The sequence below is a fragment of the Hemicordylus capensis genome, chromosome 6 (genome assembly GCF_027244095.1).
Source record: "Hemicordylus capensis ecotype Gifberg chromosome 6, rHemCap1.1.pri, whole genome shotgun sequence".
Classification (NCBI taxonomy): domain Eukaryota; kingdom Metazoa; phylum Chordata; class Lepidosauria; order Squamata; family Cordylidae; genus Hemicordylus; species Hemicordylus capensis.
Genome location: NC_069662.1, coordinates 81,801,219 through 81,817,213, shown reverse-complemented (window position 1 = coordinate 81,817,213; position 15,995 = coordinate 81,801,219). Strand labels below are relative to the sequence as shown.

The window sequence follows — 15,995 nt, the reverse complement described above, 5'->3', positions numbered from 1 at the left end:
ATTTCAAAACTGCCCCCCGTACTTACCACTGTTTTGTGGGGAAATTACCCAGGGCTTAATGTGAGCCAAGGCTTGAGGCTTGGAATCAGATTTCTGTGTCAGAGCTCTGCACTAGAACATGTGGTGGGATACAAATGCCCTTTTGGGATATTAAGATATCTTCTGGTAAAGTAGTACAATCTCATAGGCTCAGCTCCTCCTTGTACATTTCCTAGATGCTGCTACTCTAATTATTCAGGGATATATTGGGATGTACATTCAGAGCTATAAATAATCTGTTTCACTGCTTAACTGGGTTCTGTGTCAGAGGCCCCAAGAATCTTGGTTGTTGGTTTACTTTATGTATCTCACAAGTTGTATGCATCCACATATACATTTGGCAGATGCTCAGTAAACCTCTTGGTTTTTTGCTGCCTGCCTGAGACTGTAAAAACAAGGGGGCTATCAAACACCAGGAGGCTGTTCTCACTGGCAGCCAAGACCGATCTAGGGCAGGTAAGCCCAGGCTAGGCTGCCTGTGGGAACCACTGGGAGCCCCATGGCTCCCGGTGGTGCCTCAGCAGCAAATCCAGGTAAGAAGCTGCGCTCTTAAATGAGGTTAAAGAAGCAAGCGCTCCCTTAACCCCATTTAATTGACTGTGAGTCAGTGCTGGTTGCTTTCAGATGGCGCTGCAACACTAATGGGTGCCTGCCCATTGCTAGGAGGATCCCAGAAATGCACTGTGTGAGTGCATGGTGCATTGTGGGATTTCCAGGGGCCGGGATGATGCATCCTGACCCCCACACCTCTGCACTGCCCATGGCAGCCATGGACCTTCTGGACACATGATTCACATGCCCAGCATCTCCACACGGACCATCTGCGGGCAAGGCAAGCTGCTCCTGCCCGTCCTCAAGCCCTCTCACTTGATCGTGAGAAAGAGCTCCAGGTAGGCCACAATACATGTTTGGTGGGTTGTTCAGCTTGTTGACTCACAAGTTGTACATAGGCATTTAACATAACATACACGTAGGTCATTCACACAGTCCAAAACTGTGTTCTACCCGGGTTTGGGACCTGTGTGTGCTCCCAGTTTTTGGATGTGTGGAAGCAAGTTAAGGGGAACACTTGGGAAGAAGCGATTGTGTGGAAGCAAGGTAGGAGGAGCAGGGAGGAGGACCAGGGAGCAGAGCAGAGAAGGGAAGGAGGGCTGAGGAGCAGCAGCCACAGCTTGCCTATGTGGGAGTCCATTTTGGAGTGGAAACCTGGGTCCTCTACAGCTCTGAACCATGTGGCTCGTTTAGGGCAAATATACTTGCACACATGCCCTGGGGCTCTTGTTGATTCAATCAAGCAGTCATCCCTTCCTCTAGGGTAGGGAGATTCTTGCAAGATAAAGATGCTCAGTGCTGGGATAGTTTTAGCCGTTGCGGGTGTGTCCTCTTGGACAAATGGAAGTGCAGGCTATGTAAATATTCATGCATATGGCAAAATTATCTCTGTTTGCCTACCTCGGACAAAGATGTCCTAGCTGCAAGAGTGCAATAGTATTGTTTACAATGAGCGACTCCTCCCTTATCTTTTGCTGGCCACTTAATTATACGAATGAGCAGGGAAATGGCCATCTTTTCTCATCATACTGAGCACTCCAAGTGCTATCTCTTGATGGGGAGTGTTTGACAATTTCCATTTGATGGGTCTGCCTCCATAAAGGAGGGGCTGACAACATCCTCTTACAGTCTTCTGAACCTTTAGCCTGGAGCCATGTTGCCAAATTCTACCTGTCCTAATGACCGACTCATGCCAAGCTGCTAGAGCTGCGCAAGGTGAAAGGTTCACTGAAAGCTTTTAGCCTGTTAGCTATATCATAGAGACAGCAGGGCTTTTCTGTGCAAATCCAAAAATACTGGTTCTGGCAACACTTCACTTAGACTGGACAACCTCCAGGCACTTGGCTAACTGGACACTTGAGCTTTTTAGTTATCCATTGAGGTCATTCACATAATCAAAAACTAGAGCTCTTCTCACAATCAGTGAGAAGAGCTTATGGGCTGTCTACAGGGAAAGAGGGTTAAGCTTACCTTCCCTGCAGCTGGTCGCGTTTCCTTCCCTGGGTGCGTGTATCGCCCACCCAGATGAGCAACCCAGTATCGCCCACTGAGTATCACCCACTCACATGGGCTTCCCCTGCAGCACGCTCGGCAGCTCTGGGCTCAGGGTGCCAGGATGCACCACTACGCATTGCCCTGCCCCCAGGAGTCCCAGTATTGCACTTGTGTGGTGCATTAATGGGATCCCCCCTCCCCCACCAGTGGGCCAGCTGAAGCTGCAAGTAGCCACGGCTGACACACAAAAAAGAAGAGATTAAAGGAGTGCTCACTCCCTTAACCTTGTTTAACTAGGTGACTACTTTGGCGGGATTGCCATTGTGTAGCCACCAGGATCAGGCCTGATCCCGGTGGTTCACATGAGCATGCAAAACCAGGCTGGGCTCCCTTAGCTCGGTTTTGCACACTCATGTGAATAGCCTCACTATGTTCTACCCAGTTTTGGGAGCTGTGTGTGCTCCCAGTTTTCAATTGTGTGGAAGCAAGGTAGGAGGAAACCCTGGGTAGCTTTTCCTTCTACCTTGCTTCCACATAATCACTTCTAGCCAGATTTTCCTCTAACCTTGCTTCCACACAACCAAAGATTGGGAACACACACAGTTTCCAAACTTGCGTAGAACACAGTTTTTAATTGTGTGAATGACTTCAACATCTGCTGGACTTCATGTATTCCTTTGGGCAACTGTAGAGGTCTTTGCATTTTTGGACAGGGTCTGAGGCGGTTCCCACGATCAGTGGGAGCCACCTGGAGAGGATTAGCAGGGAGAGCGGGCTAAGCTCCGGGCAGCTGCAGTGGCCACCCTCAGTGGCCACCCACACGACTGCTGGCTCTGTCATGGAGCTGGTGGGGGCTTGGGAGCTCGGGGGCCATGCAGCCCCCAGAAGCTCCAGCATGCCCTGCACGAGCAAGCAGGGCATGCTGCTTTTCAGCCTCCCAGTCAGGGGTCTCCTCGTGAGTTGCCACAGCACAGCACGAAGCTGCGCCACAGCAACACACAGTTTAAAAAAACCAGGTTTGCTGAGCGCTCGCTCCACAAACCTGGTTTAAGGGCAGGGGTAGTTTAGCGGGTCACCCACTTAAGAACCACCGGGCTTGTAGCCGAGCCCAGTGGTTCTCCCATCATGTGAATAGCTTCTCTAACTGCACAATCAGGAATCTTTCACTGATACTGAATGAAGGTATTCCCATGACCATGGAAAGCAGGCTGAGGGAGCTTAGCCCACTTTCCAGTGGTCGTGGGAACCACCGGGCTCACAAGTGAGCCCGGTGCCACCAAGGCAGCTAGCCCACCTAAACTACCCTCCCCTCAAATGAGGTTAATGGAGCAAGCACTCCGTTAACCTCATTTCATTGCTCATGTGTCACCATGGTGCATGACAACACATGAGTAGACCCCTGGCCGGGAGGCTGCAAGCAGCCTCCCAGGCTTGGGGGTCTTCTCAGGATGCCACCCAGCTACGAGCAGCTGCCCAGCTATGAGTGGCTGCTCATCTGTGGGGAGAGCGGGATCAGCCCGCTCTCCCTGCAGAACCCCCTCAGGAGCTTCATACATGTCGTGTGAAGCGCCTCAGTGAATGAAAGTAGTTTTTGAATGGTGACACTACACCGCCACCTACACGTTTCTGACCCTCTTTACTATTATCACGGCATGACCACAGCTAGTCAAAACTAAAGGACAGAGTTCCAGGGTAAGAGGTCTGGCTTCATAACATAATTTTGACTCAGCACCACTCTCTTCATAAATTAAGTATTGGCAATGCTGCATTAATTGTCTCTTGCATTTGTTAACAATTCCTCTCCCCTACCCCAGATTTTATTTTATGTTACCTTATTATTTATTGTCATTATTAATTTGATGTGACTCCACTGTTAACTTTCTCTTTTCAGGGTTGAAATGAAGTTTTCAATCAGTCTTTTAATCTGGAAGGGATCTTTTGTCTTGATAGACTTTTTTCACAGGAATGGGTCTTTCATAAGGTCCCATAATTAGTATGTGGGCAGAACAGAATTCTGTATAAGAATCTATTGTTGTAGCTGCCTGAGCGAGTTGACGTTTCTAGTTGTGATGAACAGGGCTGAGCCAGAAGGGAATTCTTTATTTCTATGCCTGTGAGTAAATCACATACAGTGCTTTTACTGTCTTTGTCTTTTCTTGTACTCATGATGCTTTCCCCCCAGAAGATTCAATGCTAGTCTTAAGGGACTTTAAAAGCAGAGGGGAGGCAATGTGCATTCAGTTCTTTGAGTTATGAAAAGATTCATACATCCACACAGATTGAGTAACTGTGCATGTGGATAGGATGGACACTATATCTCTTAGCTTAAGTATCCATTACCCTTGGACATCTTTCTTCCTCGCTTCACATACTTGCACTTCATTGCATTTTCTATTCTTTTTCCAGGAATTTAGAATTCAAAGGAAGCCAACATTTTCCCCATGAGGCCTCTAGAAAACTGTGTTGCTTTTGTTGTCCTGCAATTATGTGGATAAAACAAAAGAACTTCAGAGCAAATATGAGTCCATTAATCTCAACCAAAAGTGTTTGGACATTTAGATGTGAGAGCTCTTATAAGTGTCTTTATGCATGCACTAGTCTATTATTGTTTCTGCCCAGGGGAACAAAATTGAGAAACAGTTCTTCAAATGGCTCCATCCAGTCCTACCTAACACTGGTCACCCATTTCCCTTTTCAGATCAAAATAAGTGTTTTCAAGGAACAGAACCATTCCTTCATCAGAACCCCTAAATTGTGAAAATATTCACTTTTTAGAAAAACAAATCATAGGCAATGTTTCCCTTATCTGATGCTGCTTTGGTACCATTTTGCATTTCAGTATTGCGCCTTCTTCCTTAGATAAGTAATCGATGACAATCAGAGATTACAATGTGAACAGGATGACACTATGACACTTAGAGGCTTATCTAGGGAAAATAGCGCCTAGGGCAATCACTGAAATTGCACCCCCCCCGACCCCCCAAATATCTGACACCCATCTTTCAGATAACTTCACCATTATATCAGATCAAAAATAAAAGTCAAGCTTGTTAATCTTTTAATTAATAAATTATGGCACTAACTGAAAATTATAACTGCACCTTACGTGCTTTCACTGATGCAAATTGCAGAGGCAGCACAGATACAGCCTTCTTCAGAAAGCAGGAATCACACCTATCAGCTATTCAGAGAGGTACTGAAGACTGGATGGAGTCCTTACATTCCCTGATCAGCATGTTCATTGCATTCCAAATCCAGCAGTGTGTATTAGCAACCCCCCCCCCCGCCAGCTGTTATCTGCGAGCAAGCAGCAGCATTCACATTTTTTCTATCCTGCTCTTCCTCCAAGGAGCCCAGAGCATTGTACATACTTAAGTTTCTCCTCACAGCAACCCTGTGGAGTAGGTTAGGCTGAGAGAGAAGTGACTGGCCCAGAGTCACCCAGCAAGTCTCATAGCTGAATGGGGATTTGAACTTGGGTCTCCCCAGTCCTGGTCCAGCACTCTAACCACTATCAAGGCAGTGTATGCACACCTGCATTCAAAGTGGGGCCTTAGAGCCTCAGTGCCTCCTCCAAAACACAAGTCAGCCTACATGCACACACAGCTACAACATGCAATAAAACAAACAAGAACCCCACTCCATCTTAAGAGTAAGATACACAAAATGAGCAGGCAGGGCTATTGCTGGGGAACAGAGGCGTAACTAGGGAAAACGGCACCCGGGGCAAGCACTGAAATTGCGCCCCCCCCCCCCGCCGTGCCCCCCCCGCCACCGCCCCCCCCAGCATACATCTGACTGACACACATGTGTTTTTTCCTCACAACAACCCTGTGAAGTTGGCTTGAATCTCAAACAACAGAATTATGATGCAATGATGATACACACCACATTATACTTAGGTTTTTCCTCACAAGCAACAACCCTGTGGAGTTGGCCTGTATCTCAAACAACAGAATTATGATGCAATGATTGATGATACACACCACATTATACTTAGGTTTTTCCTCACAAGCAAGAGACAATCTCCAAAGGTCCTGGCATATAACCCCTTCCCCCATTTTTCTTGCCAAACTTTGTGTCTTTAGCAGGATACCACAGGCACTTGTTAAAGCTAACACTGCAGGTTTTTCTGAGATGGAGCTGTTATAGGAGCACTTCAGCGTAAACTGAGATCACAAGGCAAGCTTTCACAGTGCAAAAACGAGCATGCCAGCAAGCAGAACTCATGGTAAAACTCTCTTGAAACACCTTGTAACAATGCACAGGCAGCTATGTTACACTGCTTGAGTCAACTCACACTGTTGTACTACCCAGGCTGTGGGAATTGACTCTCAGTTCCATATACATACATGCATTTAAGATTGAGTGCCAAAGAATCTTTATGATTGTTTTTCTTTCTTTTGGGGCGGAGTGAGGAGCGTATAATGCAAACATTAACACCTGTTAGGCATCTGAGAACCATAGTTGGGCAGCTAAATAAAAGCCTGATTCTTTAATATGTTTTTTTCCCCACATGTGGCTTCTGTAGTTTTTGCAACTCATTCAATTTCTCACCCTGACACTTGGTCTGCTGCTTTCACCCACCCACCGCTGAATCCTTTCTTCCGTGCGGGTGTCCGTGTGTGTCCTCGTCGTCCTGCCTGCGCCTGCTGCAGTGCAGCCCCAGCCCAGCAACCACGCTTTCCTCCGCGACGGCGACCGTGCCACCACGTGCAGGCGAACAGAGGAGGACGGACGCACTGCACGCATGCGCAGCGTGACATGGCACACCGGCCAAGTCGCGCATGTGTGCGTCACTGACTAGAGACCCTCTGGCTGGCAAGCCACCAGAGGGCCTCTTTCTGGCTGTTCCAGACTAAGCGAGCGATGGAGCGAGTGAGCCTCAGCCAAGGGCAGGCGCAGTGAGCAGCATGAAAGGCGCCCGCCGCCAAGCCAGGCCACTGACTGGCCACAAGAAAAGCAATGGGGGGTTCGGGCGGGCAGGCGCAGTGAGCAGCATGAAAGGTGCCCGCTGCGGCGCCCGCCTCCACCAAGCCAGGCCACTGACTGGCCGCCAGCAAAGCAATGGGGGGGGGCGCGGGGGGGGGCGGAAGGGACCGCTCGTGGGGGAGGGGGCGCCGACGTGCTCCCTTGACTGCTGCAGCGCTGCTGCACTGAGCAGGAGAAATTTGTATTAAAATTTAAAAAAAAATGTTTGGTCATGGCAGCGCCCCCCATGTGACCTGAAAAGATGGCGCCCGGGGCATGTGCCCCCCCTGCCCCCCTATAGTTATGCCTCTGCTGGGGAATCTCAAGGTTAGGGCAAGGAAGAGAGAGAAACTAATACATTAATTCATAAGGGGTATACTTATGAACAATTCTGGAAGGTTAATCAAACTGTCCCCTCCTTTCCCCTTCCAATAAATCAGAGCAAACAGCATAGGAAGAGAGATTTTGTTTATCCATGTGCCCAATTTTTTTATTTATATTTACACTTATATCCCGTTCTTCTTCCAAGGAGCTCAGAGTGGTTTACATGGGTTTTTTTATCCTCACAACAGCCCTGTGAAGTAGGTTAGGCTGAGAGATACATGACTGGCCCAAAGTCACCCAGTGAGATTCATGGTTGAATGAGGATTCAAACTCAGGTCTTCCCAGTCCTAGTCCAACACTCTAACCACTACACTATGCTGGCTCTCAGGAAAAGTCACAAAGAAATCCATGAATTACAGATGTATTCATCCCCCTCATAGAAGCGGTCTCTGCATATTAAGCTTTTTAAGATTTCTTTTGGTGACTGCATTGTTTATGCACATTAACACAAGTCTATTTCTACATTTGTGTGCATGCCTGGCAGTAAATGAAAAACTTATTGTAAATTCTAGAAAGTGTCCCCAGCACAGTACTTCCAGTGACTGTTGTTGGTGTCTGTCTTATGTTTCTTTTAGATTGTGAGCCCTTTGGGAACAGGGATCCATCTTATTTATTTACTATTTCTCTATGTAAACTGCCCTGAGCCATTTTTGGAAGGGCAGTATAGAAATCGAATTATTATTATTATTATTATTATTATTATTATTACCCACAAGCTGCTGGAAGGGCAAGCCAGCACAGCTAAGTACCTACTCTATTCCCCACCCCTCCCCTCCAACCCCCTCCAACAACAGAGCACAGAGAAAAGCCCACCCAAAGAAAGGAAGATCAGATTTGAGCTGGATGGGGAGAGGGGTTGCCTGCAAAATTTTGTTTACTGAATAAGGAGCACACCTTGGAGTGAAGAGATGCTTTCAGGCAGAAAGCCTGCCCTGAAATGAGACTGAAGAGCTCGCTTTCGCTCTTTAGAGCTCTAGGCCACGCCCCCTTTGCATGTGATGTCATTATGTGTTACATCACATGCAAAGGGGGCATGGCCTCGATCTCTAAAGAGCTGGAGCAAGCTCTTCAGTCTCTTTTCAGGGCAGGCTTGCTGCCTGAGAGCAGAGGCGTAGCAAGGTTGGAGTGGGCCCAGACACAAGATTTTAAAATGGGCCCCCCTCACTGAAGCTCAGCTCATGAAGTAAAGAAATCTTAAATGAGGCTGAATAGTGGTAACAAAAGGCATAGTGATATAGTTATAGATATAGATATAGATATATAAAACCTATGTGCCACAATAGAACATGATCCTAAATTAATTTTTTTTTAAGGTTTTGTAAATTGTGGACGATGCAAGTCATTTAATGGTACTAGAGAAAGACATGCTGTTCTGGTAGCTCCAGGTCTTAACACTCACATCAATTTCGGAGGATGAATACAACCGAAGGAAGCCCGGGTGGGTGCGCGGCTGGGGAAGTCAGTCATGTGACTTGCCTCTGAGGGCCCCCCCCCAGGCAGTGGGCCCCCAGACAACTGTCTTCTCTTGCCCTATTATAGTTACTCCCCTGCCTGAAAGCATCCATTTTCCCTTTCTCTCCCTCTCTGGAGGGAGAGAAAGGGGAATAGACGCTTTCAGGCAGCAAATGCTCCCTGAAAATAATCGGAAAGTCATTGCGGCTGTGTGAGTGGGGGTGGCAGCGGGCGCGGGGGGGGGGGATTTTAAAAAATCCCTGAAAAAACCACACACAACTGTGGTGGTTGGGGGCGGGGCATGGCAGGCACTTGGCGCCCCCTACAACTGGGGCCTAGGGCACATGCCCTGCCTGCCCCACCCTGGTTACACGTCTGATGACACTCACACTAAACTACATAGTAAATCAGATTTGGCTACATGATATCATTGAGTGCAAATGAAGCTAGTTGAGAGTGAAGGCAAGGATTCCTGGATTATTTGCATCTAATTAGAAATTGCTCATTGAGGAGGATGACATGTTGAGGTCCCTAAGGGCAGTTCAGAGTAAGAACTATTTTTCTTGGATAGAAGGACATTTTTGGCTTCTTTCAGAACAATCACAGAAAAATAGCTGGAAAGAGGGGGCATGTTTTGACTCTGTAAAAAATGTTTGTGAAATATGGCCCTCTTTTAGCTACTTACTATAATGATGGGATCCCATATATTTCATGGAAAACTTTGTAGGCGGCTTGATTTCTGCCTAACATGGCAATCCAACAATGGATTTCCAGATGGGCAGAAAACATGACTAACAGTATACTGGCTTCTTACAGACTGCAATCCTACTCACACTTACTTGGGGGTAAACTCCACTTACTTACTTCTTAGTAAGCATGCAGAGTGTGTCAGAGTGTGTGATTGTGTGTGTGCGTGTGCGCGCGCACACAGACATTTGCTCTAAAGAATAAGGGAAGTTACTATTGGATTAAGGATGACCTCAAGTATATGTATCACAATACCAGAGGCTATGTTGTCAGTTCAGGATCACGTCCCATTTGTTTGGAAGCAAAAGGAGTTGTGACTTTGCATGGGTACCTAGCACATAGGCCCAATTAATTGTTTATACCTGTGGCTGCTCAGGGGTTAGAAACAGAGGATTGGTTGGATATATAAGTGCTCCTACGGACTAATCATGGCATGGGAGCATGTGAATGCCTTCTCTCTAAATGATATCCCCAGTGCTGCTCCTTAGGTGCATATACATTTCAGCTGTCAAATTTATGGGGAGTATGGGAGCACTTTTGTGATTTTGTATTGTATTTTAGAACATTGCCTGAGGCCACTTGTTGATCCGTACGAAAAATGTTGTCAAGACACACACAGAGTAATACAATCCCCTCCCCCTGTGTGCACTTCCATGTGTGGCACAGACCAGCCTCAGAGATGTAGCTGGGAAACCATTCCCCCCAAAGGAATTGTTACTGATCTTTGAAGCAGATGATTTACAAGGCTGTGCTAATCGATACCAGTGGTCTATAGGAGGAGGGAATAAAACCACAGTGAAGCATAATATGAGAGAAATATGAGTACATTTCTCTAATTCAGACACTTCTGTTTGTGAATTGTTGCAGTTCAATGTGGTCTTAAGGCATATTTATGATATTGCTGAAATGATTGCTACATGCAGGAATACTGTTGTTGAATTCATATAGAAAAAAGGCTTTGATAAGAGATTAAGTTTTTAAAACATCAACCAACAGATCAATAAACTAATCTTCAAAGCGTTTTGTAGAATATCCAAACCTGTGTAGCGCACAATCTATTCACATGCTACCAGAGCTGTCTACACGCAAAGGGTTTTCTTCTCAGCACCCACCCAATGGGGCCAAGTCATTATCAGAAACAGGAAGCTCAAAGGTTATGTAGCTGGCGATAGATGTGTGAATTTTTTATTTAAAGAATGTAAGTGTTTCTCTCTGGGCTTGGCCACAACCTCAGAAGAGACACACAGGTTCAGAAGAAAAGGTCTTCCCAGGTATTTACTCTGACTCAAGAAAATGACCCAATTCTTAATGTCCCCCTGCAAAGAAAGGATGCAGCAGAAACAAGGTAACTCAGCCAGCTGAAGGTGCTCAGATGTGCAGTGAAATCTGAGGAGGGCCCTGTACAGTCTAATGAAATTGTTTTTGTACCCTTTAATGATGATAGTTGTTTACTGCTTTCTGATTGGATCTCACCTGCTTGTGTATTTTACACAACCAGCCCCCCAAGAATGTACGTACTACATCAATGCACAGGATGTTGTGCTTACTTGTTTTTCTGCCTCCTTGTTGAAATTTGACCATTGCTTCACTATCTGTTTATTACTCATGTTCTGCCAATTTCAGACTGAACTTGAGGATAAAACTCATCAACTTCCTCTTCTTCTGCATCAGTCGTTGAGGCATAGACTTGAAAAACTGTTGTATTAAAGGGTTGTCCATGAAATCCAATTGATATTAGTTGGTTCTAAATGCTCTACCTACAGCGGTCTTTTTTGGAAGATTCACAGGCACGTCAAGTGTATCTAGAGTGTGCCCATGTGGATCTGGCGATATTGAAACAACCGCTCATGTCCTGTTGTACTGTGATCACTAGGGGTGTGCATTTTGGAATTTTCTTGTTTCAATTTGTATCCTAATCGAAACATCCCCATTTTGTTTTGTACCCAAATTTTCTGAATCCGAATCAGCCCTGTTTTGTTTTGTAGCCAAATTTTCCGAATCTGAATCCGAATCTATTTGGATTTTTAAAAAGGGTCCCAGGGCAAAAAGAGTGGGTGGTGGTGGTAGTGTCCAATGGGTGGAAGCTACCACCCAAATTTCAAAGGAATTGGGCAAAGGGCTGATTTTTTTGTGGATTTTTAAAAAGTTTACACATCTTTAAGAATTTTCCCATAGGGAATAATGGGGATTCCAGCAAATGTATCGCTTCAAATCAAGGGGAAAGGGATGACCCAGAGCAGAGTGTGGTGGGTGGTAGTGCCCAATGGGGGCAAGGAAACTTCCAGAATTATTTCAAAGGAATTGGGCAAAGGGCTGATCTTTTGCGATTTGTTGAAGTTTACGTGTCTTTAAGATTTCTCCCATGGGGAATAATGGAGGTTTCAGCAGCCCCATAATTCCACTTGGCAGGCACTGGAGTTGCCCAGAGCGAGGGGTTGTGTAGTGCACATAGGGTGCCAACCACCCCCACACCCACAAGCCTGTGGGGTACTGGGTTTTGTTGTTTCTGAGGTGTTCATTGTAGATTCTCTGGTAGCATATGAGATTTTCAGTGAAAAACAAGAATCCACTCTCATATGCTACCAGAGAATCTACACTCAGAACACCACAGAAACAGCAGAACCCAGCACCCCATAGGTTAGCAACCCTTCCCCTGGCCAATGTGGGGTCAGTAAAGAGTGGGAAGAAGCAAAAGAGCCAATGGGGAACAAGGAGGGAATGGTCAGCAGGTCAGCCCATGATTTAGGTCACTGATCAGAAGGCTGGAAGGGTGGGAAATTCAAAGAGATGCCAAACACAAAATGGAGACTGACTCAGAGATCACCAAAAAATGGAGGTCCGAAACAACAAAACGTTTTGTAGCCGAAACAGGGACGTTTTGTTTTGTATACAGAACTTTTGGATCTGGAAAATGGGTGTTTTGTTTTGTCTACAAAACACCTGAAACAGGCTGTTTTGGGTACAAAACTTTTTGTATCTGAAACGTTTCGCACATCCCTAGTGATCACTATAGAGAAGTAAGATGTAAATTAATAGCCTCACTCTTGAATAATTTTCCTGGTCATCAAGATGAATTTTATTTAAATTACTTGCTTACCAACCTAAATTCTGATGTTGTATATACGGTGGCTAAATTTTGTTATTTAATATGTCAAATGTGGACTCACATGGTGTAATGAATTTTCTATTTTTGTTTTTCTATTTTTGTTTTTATCTGTTTTTATTTTATTTTATTGTATTTTACTGGTCTATGACCGAAATAAATAAATTACAGATATTAGTCGGGCACTGCCCGCATTGTACCCAAGTATTGTCATTGCTATATCCTACCTGACTATGAAAGCAACACCATTCTTTCTTTCTTTTTTTGTGTGTGTGTCCTGAGTAGTAAATGTTATGATTTTCTGACTGAAAGTGTCCCATTCCAGTCCATTTTAATTCACTGATGCCCAAGATATCAATCTGTAGTCAATTCATTTCGTCTTTCACTGTTTTTAGCTTTATCATATTCATGCATCTTATGTTCCGTGTTCCCATTGTCATTCTGTCTTTGCAGCTTCGGATTTTCTTTTCCCACACAGCAACATCAGCTGCTAGGTGTCCAAAAGGCTTTAATCTAACTGCGTCATAAACACCATCGGTAGTCTGAGAGATCCTCAGCTCTTCCTCAGTAGCATGTTGAGTACCATCTGACCTGAGGGGCCCATCATCTGGCACTATATCAACAATCATTCTATTTTGTCTATCCATGGGGTTTTCTTGGTAAAATACAGAAGTGGTTTACCATTGCCTTCTCCCATGCAGTATGAAATGATGCCTTTGTCATAGTTACTGAAGTGATTGTCTGTCTTCAGCAGCTTCCTATATCGCTAATGCCCAATATAGGTGCCTACTCACTTTAGTTGGGAACTGGGATAACCTTCATGCTTTGGGTGAGCCTACTGGAAGTATACCTCCTGGTGGACTTTGCTCATCCCTCCCAGGAACACCCCCTCGCCCTGATGAGGCAGCATAGCAGGACTTGGTGGGCGGAGGGGTTACTGCAGATGTATGCAGGACTACATAAATAGGAATCAGTGCTGTGCGCTTATTTGGCTGGGCTCCAAATTATGTTTATTGCTAACACTAATAAAAAAAATATTTTTTTTTAAATTAAAAACAGTAACAGTAAACTTGGACTAACAAGCAGAAAGTTGCTGGTTTGAACCCTTGCTAGTACTATATCGGGCAGCAGTGATATAGGAAGATGCTGAAAAGCATCATCTCATACTGCACAGGAGGAGGCAATGGTAAACCCCTCCTGTGTTCTACCAAAAGAAAACCAAAGGGCTCTGGGGGTGCCAGGAGTCGAAATCGACTTGATGGCACACTTTACCTTTACCTTTAAATCAGTTCTCTCTGCCGTTCTTAAAAAAAATATTTTGTACTTGCAAGTAAACTAACCTCAACTCCAGTGTTTTTCCATAGATAACCTATTCTGCTTGTTCCCAATTAAGGATGTGCCCACAGCATGGTTTGAAGCACAATTCAAGCACTTTTAGGGAAATTCATAAGGGAATTTTAAGGGGGGAAAGAGCAGGTCCTTAGCTGCTCTCCACTCCCCATTCAGCTTCCTGCTGGGGCATTGTGCATCCCAATTAAACCCCCCCATGTGGTATCAGTGCATCAATTCTTACCATCCAAGATAAAATTAGTTGATTCCACTTTCCCATTTTCACTTGCATGATGTTAATTTATATATATATATATATATATATATATATATATATATATATATATATATATATATATCTCCTTAATTAGATCCTTAGTGGTCTTAGAAAATTTAATTCCTAAGTATCTAACCTCCTTATCTTTCCATCTTGCATACTTCAATTAATAAATATCCTGTTTTGTAGAGTTTTGGATATGAATTCCCATTATCTCAGATTAGTTTATGTTAATCTGGTATCCAGAAATTTCTCCGAATTCATCCAGGAGACTCAAGCTTATTCAATGATTCTTTGGTTTCATCGAGAAAGAACACAGCATCATCTGCATATAAAACAAGTTTGTGGTTTTTTGTTGATTTTTTAATCCCCTGCACTTTCTTCACTGCACAGTGCTATAGCCACTATTTCAACTGACAAGTTAAACAAAAGATGGGACATTGAACTTCCTTGCCTCATACCCTTTTTTAATTCAATAAGTTCAGATGAAAATCCATTGACAATAATTTTAGCCATTTAGCTCTTTGCTCTCCCCCTCACATCTCTCTGAACAAGCGGGATTTGAACCAGCAACCTTCTGCTTGTTAGTCAAGCAATTCCCCACTGTGCCACTTAAGGTGACTCCCATCCCTGAATAGACAATTATATACTAGTGAAGGTAACTGGGCTCTGCAGATCATGTTCATAAAAATATATCAATTTATCTGACTTCTATACCTCCAAATACCTTAGAAAAGGTTTATAGATTTTTATCACTCTCACATGCCACAATACTGAAAGATCATAATCACACCCCAATTAACAATGCCTATCAGCAGAGCTCAGAATGATGTTGAACTCATGAAATTTAAGATCTCATGGGATTGTAGATAAACTCCCAGACATTGAAAATGTGCTTGGCCTTGATGGGTTTAAAATTTGGGGGGGGGGGGGTTTGTGTGTTTTTATTCTGTAGCAGCATTTGGAGGGGGAATACAGATTGGGGCTGTGGCATGGTAGAGGTGAGCTTTAACCCTTTGCCCCCTCCATGATCCAAATCCAGATCTCCCCTCAGTCAGTTGCTAGTTACCCTGAGAGGGAATCTGGACCAGTTTGTAAATCAGTGAGAATCAGTGAGGGCAAAGATGAAAGCACCCTTCCTCCAAGCCACAGTGCCAGTCTGTATCCTCCCCACACCCTGTGACTGCTATTGAGTAAAGAAAAACTAAACACATCAAGATGAGGCATGATATTCATGGAGCATTAGCTTATCCCTAAGTTGCACATGTTGACCAATTACTGCAGAACATAAAATTGTTTCATGTTCTCTATTCCCTGAGCAGTCTGCCTTTTAGGCTCTCTTTGGAATAGTCACAGGCAGTACAGCCCCATTTTCAGCCTCTATATCTTAAATAAACTGCTTGGGAGGGGAAATTATCTTTAAAAGCCAACTTCAAAACAATGTATTTCAGTGCAGCTAAAAAAAGAGATTAATTATGTTTATTTGGATAGCAATTTGTTACCCTATTTCTTTTTCCTAACAAGGGGATATTTTGCATGTCCTGCCTAATTGTTGCTTAAGAAGCAATTCTTATCCCTGATGCTAAAAAAAATATGAAACCTGAGTGCTGATCCAATTAAATGTGTAATTGGTATCTCCTGTAGTTA

At 44.6% G+C, this 15,995-nt stretch overlaps 1 protein-coding gene across 3 annotated transcripts in view; it reads left to right on the top strand.

Moving 5' to 3' along the window:
- Nucleotides 1-15,995, top strand: part of CNTNAP2 (contactin associated protein 2) — a 1,803,519-nt gene that overhangs the window by 1,027,393 nt on the left and 760,131 nt on the right. The window lies entirely within an intron of this gene.